Source organism: Lactuca sativa, chromosome 6 (assembly GCF_002870075.4).
Source record: "Lactuca sativa cultivar Salinas chromosome 6, Lsat_Salinas_v11, whole genome shotgun sequence".
Lineage (NCBI taxonomy): Eukaryota > Viridiplantae > Streptophyta > Magnoliopsida > Asterales > Asteraceae > Lactuca > Lactuca sativa.
The window spans coordinates 161,328,828-161,338,252 of record NC_056628.2 but is presented as its reverse complement, the minus strand read 5'-3'; positions in this window follow the sequence as shown (position 1 = coordinate 161,338,252).

Here is a 9,425-nt window from a genome sequence, read left to right as displayed (position 1 = left end):
CTCACTGTTGAGGCATATGTTATTTCCCTGACTTCTCTTGCTTTCTTTAATAATCAAATTCAGTATTTTGATAATGATAGCGATTAAGGGAAGACTACTTTTTACCACACTAATTCCGCCCAGTCTTGGTAGAAGACTGCTTTATTTAAAGAAAATATAGGATTTTCTGGAAAGAACTCTAATACACCGTAAATTCTTAAACTACTACATTATAAAGTTATTTGGATAAAAAGTCACTAAATGCTTATGAACTCACCAGCATTTGTAAAAATGCTGATACTCGCTTTTCAAATAACTTTTATTCTCAGGTCAGCATTAGACAGGTACATCCCCGGAGCTGTTGATGAAGATAGCTTAGTACCATGCTGTACTTATTATATTTACTTGTATTACTTTGATGTATTGTAAAGTAACCATGTAAAACTATTACTATTAATGCAATGTTTTGTTGTACTTTGATTACTATAATGCATGTGTTGTGATACTTGACATGACGTCATCCACCCCAGAACGTTTCCGCCGTTCCGGTTTTTGGGTTTGACAGATTGGTATCAGAGCATTGTTTATAGTGAGCTAAGTATATCAATTCATAAAAGATATACAGGCTATAAATACAAAAGGGATAAAACACTCTGACCAAGAATTATACTTTAAAATATAACCATATTTTACCAAAGTATAAGAACATCCAAAACCTAAACACTCGAACACAAGTATCACAAGAAGAACAAGAATAAAAGTCTTCGGATGTTGAGCATTACCGTCAAACCTGGACAGTTATGTAATCGTAAGCTAGAATAAATGTAACCTGATCAACTACATTTATTCGAGATGCGATGAACGTGTGCTTGGGAGTGATAGTGGTGTTGCAACAGGTCTGAAACTTACCAACTAGGAATGCTAGAGCCAAACATAAAGTTAAAATACTATAGGAGTATTTTGGAACACTAAAAGATTCACACTAATCTCAGAATCATAACCCGAAGATAAGAATCAAACAAGAATTAAAAATACCATAGGGGTATTTTAGAATCCATAACCAACCTTGTGTGAAGAACTAAAAAGATCCTTATTGATATACCTACAACTACAGAGGGTATACTCCCAAGGTTATATATAATAAGGATCCCATAGGCTAAGAATGTGTGGTTTCGCTCTACTTCCTTTTCCTTGTTTGGATGTGGATATCGAGTAGTATCACATATTCGAAGGCCTATCGGATCTAAGCTATATATGATTCGTGTACCCTGTGTAATCGTAGCAGGACTCGATATGGATCATTCAGTGAAATGTTAATAATCTCTTAGGATTCTTTAGACATTTCCATTCTCGCACGAACCCTGTAGAAAACCCTATCCACTTTAGTGCTCGGTAGCAGAGTTGATTCAGACCCAGAGGAGGTTCATTGAGAAGATTTCCTGATCGGAAATAAATGAACTAGGTTGGGACTATTGAATTCACCAAGTGCCTATATCTTTTAGGGACATCAGTGAGAAATTCTCCTAAACTTCGGAGCTTCCCAGTCATCCATCATGAAGTGATGACACCCAGAGTTGGAATCAGAAGGAAGGCAGAGTAGAAATTCAATATGTCTTCACAAGAGAAGAACCCTAGGTAACTACCCGAAGGAAACCAACGTCGATTCCAGTCAAAGATACGAGGCAGACAGAGGGAGCCAGTACATGGAACCCGAGAATTGTCTTTTCCTCGTGTTCGTCACGCTAATACACCCTTAAAATAATACAATTTAGTGAGTTAGTGGTTACACTACTCACGCTATGTGTTAGGTAAATCGTCGTTTCCCGTTTCCAGTTACACGATTAGAGCGGATTCCCGTACCTCTATTGAGAATATTTAGCCATAAGCCTTCATGAGCCTCTCTTTCCGCGGTTTCGTTCCGAACTGTTCTCAAATCTCTCCAGGCCGGAGAGTGAAAACTTTTCCCAGTATAAAGGTAACGTAGTAGGAACGACTCGCATCTTATGGCCTTTTTCCGATACTCATACTCCTACCTTGTACACCAGGACTACATCATAGGGATGTAGGTCGACACTTAGACAACCAGTACCCTAGGCACGGGAAAAATTTATGCCTAATACAGTCAGGACAAATATGTCCAGGGCTAGCCATCTTCTCTCATTACCTTGTATTCCTTTCCGTGTAGGAGAAACCATGCCACCGAAAAAGCATAACCAGTCCACAAGCAAGAAACCTACTCTCTTATTCGATGAAGCTACGTTCCAAGCTACAGTCTCAGCAGCCGTAGCAGCTGTCATGGCTCACCTGAATGCTAACAACGCCAATGTTAGTAAGAGCCCTATCGGAAATTCCGATCCTAGCAATGGACAGCAACAACCAACCCCTGCATATCCAGCCACCCAAGAACCTCACTCAAATCCACTGAAGAGAAAGATCAAGATCGAGGAGGGAAGTACCTCGGCTCAAGGACCTTCCGAAAGGCAACGAGCTGAGATGGTCAAATTCCCTACCAACCCTTCCATCCCTACACCTAGGAGACCATACTTAGGAAACCTTCCCCACTGCAGTAAGTGCAGCTACCATCATCATGGTGTCTGCCGGGAGCTCTATTGTGCTAGGTGCCACATGTTGGGGCATACTACTCGCGTCTGCAGAACCCCGGTTGAGTTCATTACATCAACCACCAATGTGGCGACCCGTACAGTTTTCCACCTATGTGGTGAAGTGGGACACTTCAAGAAGGACTGCCCAACCGAAGGGAAAGACAAGGACACAGGAGGAGTCTAACTCTAATGCTTAGGGAGAAGCATCAAGGAACCTGGTAGATTTTTGGTACGTCTCTCGATCCCAGATAACTAACCGAGAACATTAAAAGACTAATTCAAATGTAAATATTTTCTCCAATAAGGCGAAAGTCGCAGCACTGTTATAAAATTTAAATTCATTGGGTAAAACTATAATGGCTAAACGTATGCGTTACGGCCATGTATAGTTAAGATGGATAGACCTAGAGTGAGTGAATGCCGCCTTACTTCCTGTTCCTCGTTTGGTTGTGGATTTAGGGCGGAGTCGCTCAGTCAACAGTCCTCCCCACCTTAACTCTACATGACTAGTATATGTTAGGCGATTATAGAAATGCCTCGTGAGAATCCATTCATGAAAAGGTACTCTACTCAGAAACACTTAGAAATCTCTATAGTTCCGCGTCGACTCTATCGGTCCAAGTATCTGCGGTAGTTATACATAGGACGAAACCCGAGATGCCTACAACTTGTGTGCCTGTTCAGCGCATGACTCTATCGATCTTCACTTTATATCATGTCGAGGTATGCCAACTTCGATGACTCTACTGATCATGGTTCGACTTCGTGCAACCATGTGTACATCCTTAGTGTTGTGTAAAAAAAACTTTCTCTATAGCCATGCCGGCAAATAAAGGTTCTTCTGAAACTAAACATAATGCAAATAATCAAACCTAATGCGATCCGTCAATCATCCCTCTTATCTCAAACCTTCCGAAGTACCCAAGAGAGGGTACCATACACTGTTGACCGACCCCTCGTAATCAGATGGACACCAAAGTGAATGACACTGCAGATACTCCAGAAGACGATAACCACCCGAAGCATACCTAGTAGATTTCCTAGAAATACCCTTCATCCTATCCCATGGATCGGGAGCTAAAGTCAAGAGAACCCCTACAGATTGAGCTACTATAATGACCACAAATCCGAAATTGTTGTCATTCCGCTTGAGCCAACATAGTAGCTAACACCCTCGGTTGGTAAAGAAATCTGAGTCGTAAAAGTCAAGGACATTGACTACGACCATCCATTCACGCCTAATTCCCCGAATTAAGCATCGCAGCGAATATCCCGGAAATCCGAGAGCTGCGATAAATTAAACTCTGAGAAGAGTGGGTGAGAAGACTAAAGTTCCGAGTGATGGAACCTATACTCACTAGATTTGACCTAGACCGAGAAAACTCAGAACCTTCGGGAGAGTAGTTGCAGTAGATGCTCGCACTACTCAGGCACTTCGTCCATCCTATTATAGACAAGTAGTGCCTATCATCCTCCACCCTCTCGCATGGAGGAAATCGTCGTCGCCCTGTAGACGATAAACTGCATTCTCCGAAAGGAAACACTAGAAAACCGAGAACCACAGGATAACCTCCGCAACCAAGAATACTTGATCAAAGTGCGAGCGTAGTTGCATTCAGCCTCATGACCTAGATCCCGAAGAGATTATAGACTTGACACCAGCCTTGGTGTTAGTCGAGGGGTTATGTAGGAGCATGCGCTTTCCGCCCTAGAATTAACCAAAGTCTCGGAGAGTCATTGTACTATTAGGTGTGTCATGAATGCTATCTCACGCCGAAATAGTAGAACCGCCTCCCGAAATAGTCTAACACTAGTCTAGTGAAACCCTATCTCCCTGACCCGGAGGGTTTCCGTATCTCAAGATTCGTTAGTGTAGTTTCCTTTGCACAAGCTTGAGGTAGACACTCTTCAGCAAACAGATAACCATAGTCACGCAACCCACTCGACGATCTAGAAAGTCTCTATCAGCCAGTTGACAGGAAACGCGAAACCAAAGACCACCCGAGCTTTCTAAGAACCAACCTGAAGGACTACACTACCAGTACGGGAGAGAACGTTAGGAACTTCGGAATGGCGATCACGACAGTGATGATCTTGCCATAGAAGTACACTATGTTCTAAGTACTGAAAAGCTCTACCATTCCGAGAGCTTAGGACCATATGAGAATCCCCATGGAGACTTGGTCCAACCCTTTTTAGGCCGCTACTACCATCGGATATACCACAAGATTCACACCCGATCGATCCACTTCTTAGACTTGATATGTGATTTCCCAACAACACTCTTCGTGCCTCACTCATCTTGATAGAATCCATTGAGAACCCTAACCTTTTAGATACACCATTTGGAACCCACTAGCTACACTAGACGGAATCCGTATCCCATACGTGAAGGTCTGTCGGAATGACAAACACAAACTAGAGTTCACTTGGGAATGCGAGGACAACCATATAGGAAGTACTCTTTTACCTCTACTTGGCCATTCATACCTACTTCCTTGCCTAGACCTGAATTTCGGGACGAAATTCCCTCAAACGGGGGGATGATGTGACAACCCAAGTTGTCCCGTTACATTTCCCCGTTACCGTTAACGGAATATTCCACTGTAAAAAAGATCCGTTAATTAGAGGTCGCCAATTTAATAAATATTTCATTTATTTATGTCGTTTAGTCGTGATAAGAGAAATAGAAACTCATAATGCACATTTCCATTTAGTTGGAAAAGTTAGTTTTTATTATTACGACCACTAAATCGGGTGCGACCAAAAGCCCCGTATAACGGCAGTATTGGGTAGAATTCCAATGAGCTCTAACTCCCACCCATATATAAGGGGGAGTAAACTCCATTTGGAGCTTTTCCACCCTCTCTCTCTATATACTCTCTCTCTAGACCCGTTTTCGCCCCAAATCCGCAACCAAACGCTTCCAAATCGTAAGTCCGCTTATCCTAGCTTATTCTAAACATTATGATTTGTGTTTATAGCCCAAAAATTGGACTTAGAAGCTATGGGAGAGGAGTTTACGGCCTAAGCTCCTCCTTAGGCCGTAAACACCTTAAATGAGGCCAAAAAGACCCCAAAATGTCCCTAAAGGCCTGGAAATAAATTAGGGATTTAGCCTAGGAATGTTTAAACATTAAAACACATGATTTTAGGGGGTAAAAGAGAGTTTACGGCCCAGGCATATACCAAGGCCGTAAACACCTCTTAAACATGTCAAAAAGCCCCAAAAACACTCCCAAACCACCCTTGGACTTAATACATAAATTAGGGGCTTATCATTTCGGTTTTAAACCATTTAAACACATCAAAATGGAGGGACAAAAGGATTTTACGGCCCAGGCATGTACCAGGGCCGTAAACACCCCTAAACATGCCCAAATGATAGTTTTAATTCCCCCAAATGGCCTCACACTTCATTATAAATTACTAGCAAGGTATTAGGGGCTTGAAACTTCACAAAACTCAAGGAATAAGAGTTTACGGCCGTAAACTCCCTTAGGAGTTGTCCCTGGGCCGTAAACTCCATTGTGATGCCCTTAAAGACCTTAAACTCACTCATGCCTTTTGGGATTGGACCTAGAAAAATCCCACTATCAAGATTGAAGCCTTAAAACACCCTAGAACCCATCACCATGAGTTTACGGCCGTAAACTCATGGTGACTAGTCCCTGGGCTGTAAACATGGTATTGAGAGTTTACTCTCGGAGAGTAAACTCCATTCCTAAGCCATACACACCTTTAGACGCTACCCGGGACACCCCAAACACTTAACCAAAGTGTTTTCCGCTCTTTAGGGTGCGTATACTTGTTTAATTAGTATTATATGTACTAATTGTATGTAAACATATGTTATCATATGTTAAATAGGTCACTAAGTGTGTCCAAGTCTTTACTTGACACCGAGCACCCAACCGGCGCCTTCATCGGATCCACTTACACCAGGTGAGTTCATACCCCTGAATGAACCTTTCAATGTTTTTACATGTTTTATAGGGGGGGAATACAAGTTAAACATGTCAGTTATCATATCAATCACATGTGATTGATAACCCGCATGCACAAGGTTTTACCACTGTACACTGTTTTTACCGAGTAGGATGTTGTAAATGGTTTTCAAAAAGGTTTTCACTTGTTCAAAACTCTTACTTATATTGTTTTTATCAAAGTTCATTTCAAACTGGATTATGAAAAGTTTCCAAGGAATTTATAAAGTTTTTCAAACTTATTTTACCAAAGAATACCAAATGTGATTTTCCCTGAGTATAAAGGTTTTTCCCAAGGCTTTCATCGAAGTTCCCTTTCACGACGTATACTTTTACTTGTTAGTTACTGCTGCTTCGCTTTTACTTATTTTATACTCCTACTTGGTAACGCTTTCACTTCTTGAAGCGCTTATACCTGTTATTGCCTCTATTTCACTTATACTGGTAGTCACTTATACCTGATAGACGCTCTTACTTCACCAGTCGTCGCTTCTACTTCGTGGTACACTTATACTTGAAAACGTTTCTACTTCGTGATACACATATACCTGCTGGACGCTTATACTATTTCACACTCTTACTTAGTGATACGTTTCTACTTCACTTATACTTGATATCGCTTCTACTTCACTTAAACTCGATGCGCTCCTACTTCACTTGTTGTCGTTTCCACTTTGTGATACACTTACTTTTGGCATGCTTATACTTCACGATTCAGTTATTCCACACTGTACACTTATACTTCACGATATGAATCCACTTGTTACACACTCGAGCGTAGTTAGATGTATGTCTGTGATTGTCTAGATGCATATAAGCAATGATTGAAGGGCTTAGGAAGGCTTGTCCGCCCTATTTCCTTTTCTTCGTTGGGATGTGGTCTTGTGGGATCGGATGTCCATCCGAAGGTCGTTTGATTCATTAGTTATATATTATGTACACAAGCATAGACATATAGGTTACTTCAGTCAGTTCAGTTATGAGTCTCTACCTCTAGTTCAGCACTTACATTAGAAACCCACTATTTGGAAGTCTCTACCCACTATTTGGGATGCATCTTCAGGACACGGCCTTCTCCATCGTCTAGTTGGTAACCAAAGTCTCCTGTAGGGAGAGCAGACATTGTGTGTATAGATCTATACGGGATTGACACCCCCGCACCCTGACTGCTAGCTACATTCCACGGCCTACCAAGCCAAGGGGTGACAAATGTCATATTCTCAAGACGCTCGTAGGGCGTCTGGTACTCTAGTGTCAGTTAGTATGGTTACGAGTATCCCGGGTTACCTTATAATCCATGGTCTTAAGGTAACGGTATTTCACCGGCAATTTACACTGTATGCTGGTAACTCAATTTCAGAGTCACACTGTTTTGACCTTGCGAGATGTATCTTTCATTTGATACTGTCTGCGGTCTGTATCCTCTGTTTTGACCTTGCGAGATGTATCTTTCATTTGATACTGTCCGCGGTCTGTATTCTCAGTTTTGACCTTGCAAGATGTATCTTTCATTTGATACTGTCTGCGGTCTGTATTCACTGTTTTAGACCTTACCAGTTGTACCTTTCATTTGGTACCTTCTGGGGTCTGTGTCTCCATTACAACTCATATTTCTCCGTTTCAAGATAATAAGATATTATCATCTCAGTATTACTTGTTATGAATTCCATTAAGTAATACTCTGAGCAAGGGTTTATCCAATACTCAAATCTCCATTTCTGAGTACTCATGAACATTATGGCAATTCTATTGTTATGTCTAACTCCCTTAGACAGTCTGCAATCCAATTCATGACAGTCTTAATTCACTACTTACTTCCAAAAGTACGAGCGATTGTGGAGTTTGAATAATCATATTATTCAGGAAGTAAAACATGCAAAATATGAAACACAATAATAAACAATTGACGAAAAGCAGTAAACAAACTTATAAATAATACTTTATTATTTAATCACCAAAAGTCAATTACATTTACTTTGTTACAAGTTTCAGAATAAAATTAATCTAACTACTAAAACTAATATCATCTCTCAGTCCAATGCTCTGAGCATGTTGAATATGCTTAACCCTACTCAGACCTTTTGTGAGGGGGTTTGCTGGGTTATCCTCAGATGATACCCTATTTACGACAAGATGGCCTTCTTCTACTCTATGTCAGATGAAACAGTATTTTCTGTCGATATGTCTGTTTTTACCATGATCTTTGGGTTCCTTTGTTAAGGCAACCACTCCTTCATTATTTCAGAACAGTTTCATAGCCTCCTGGATGGTTGGAACAACTCCGAGATCTCTGATGAAGTTCCTCAACCAAGCTACTCTTTTCGACGCTTCACTCGCTGCTATGTATTCTAATTCAAAAGTAGAATCAGCCACCATATCTTTCTTGGAACATTTCCATGTAACTTCTCCTCCGTTCAGTAGAAATACCCATCCAAATTGAGAACGGAAGTTGTCTCTATCCATTTGAAAGTTGGCATCACTATGACCATATACTCTCAAAGTATCATTGCCACCAAGTACAAGAACGCAGTCCTTTTTCCTTCGCAAATACTTGTGTATATTTTTAACCACTGTCCAATGAGCTCTACCCGAAATTACCTGATAACGGCTTACCATACTCAAATAAAAGGCACATCAGGGAGAGTACATGTCATAGCATACATGATCGATCTGACAGCGGAAGCATAAGGTACACAACTCATGTCAGCTATTTCCTCATTCGTACTCGGACATTGACTCTTACTTAATTTGGTATTGCTTTGGATAAGTAGCTCTCCCTTCTTGGAATTTTCCATACTAAACCTATTTAGTACCTTGTCCAAGTATATACTCTGACTAAGTCCAGTTAGTCTCTTCT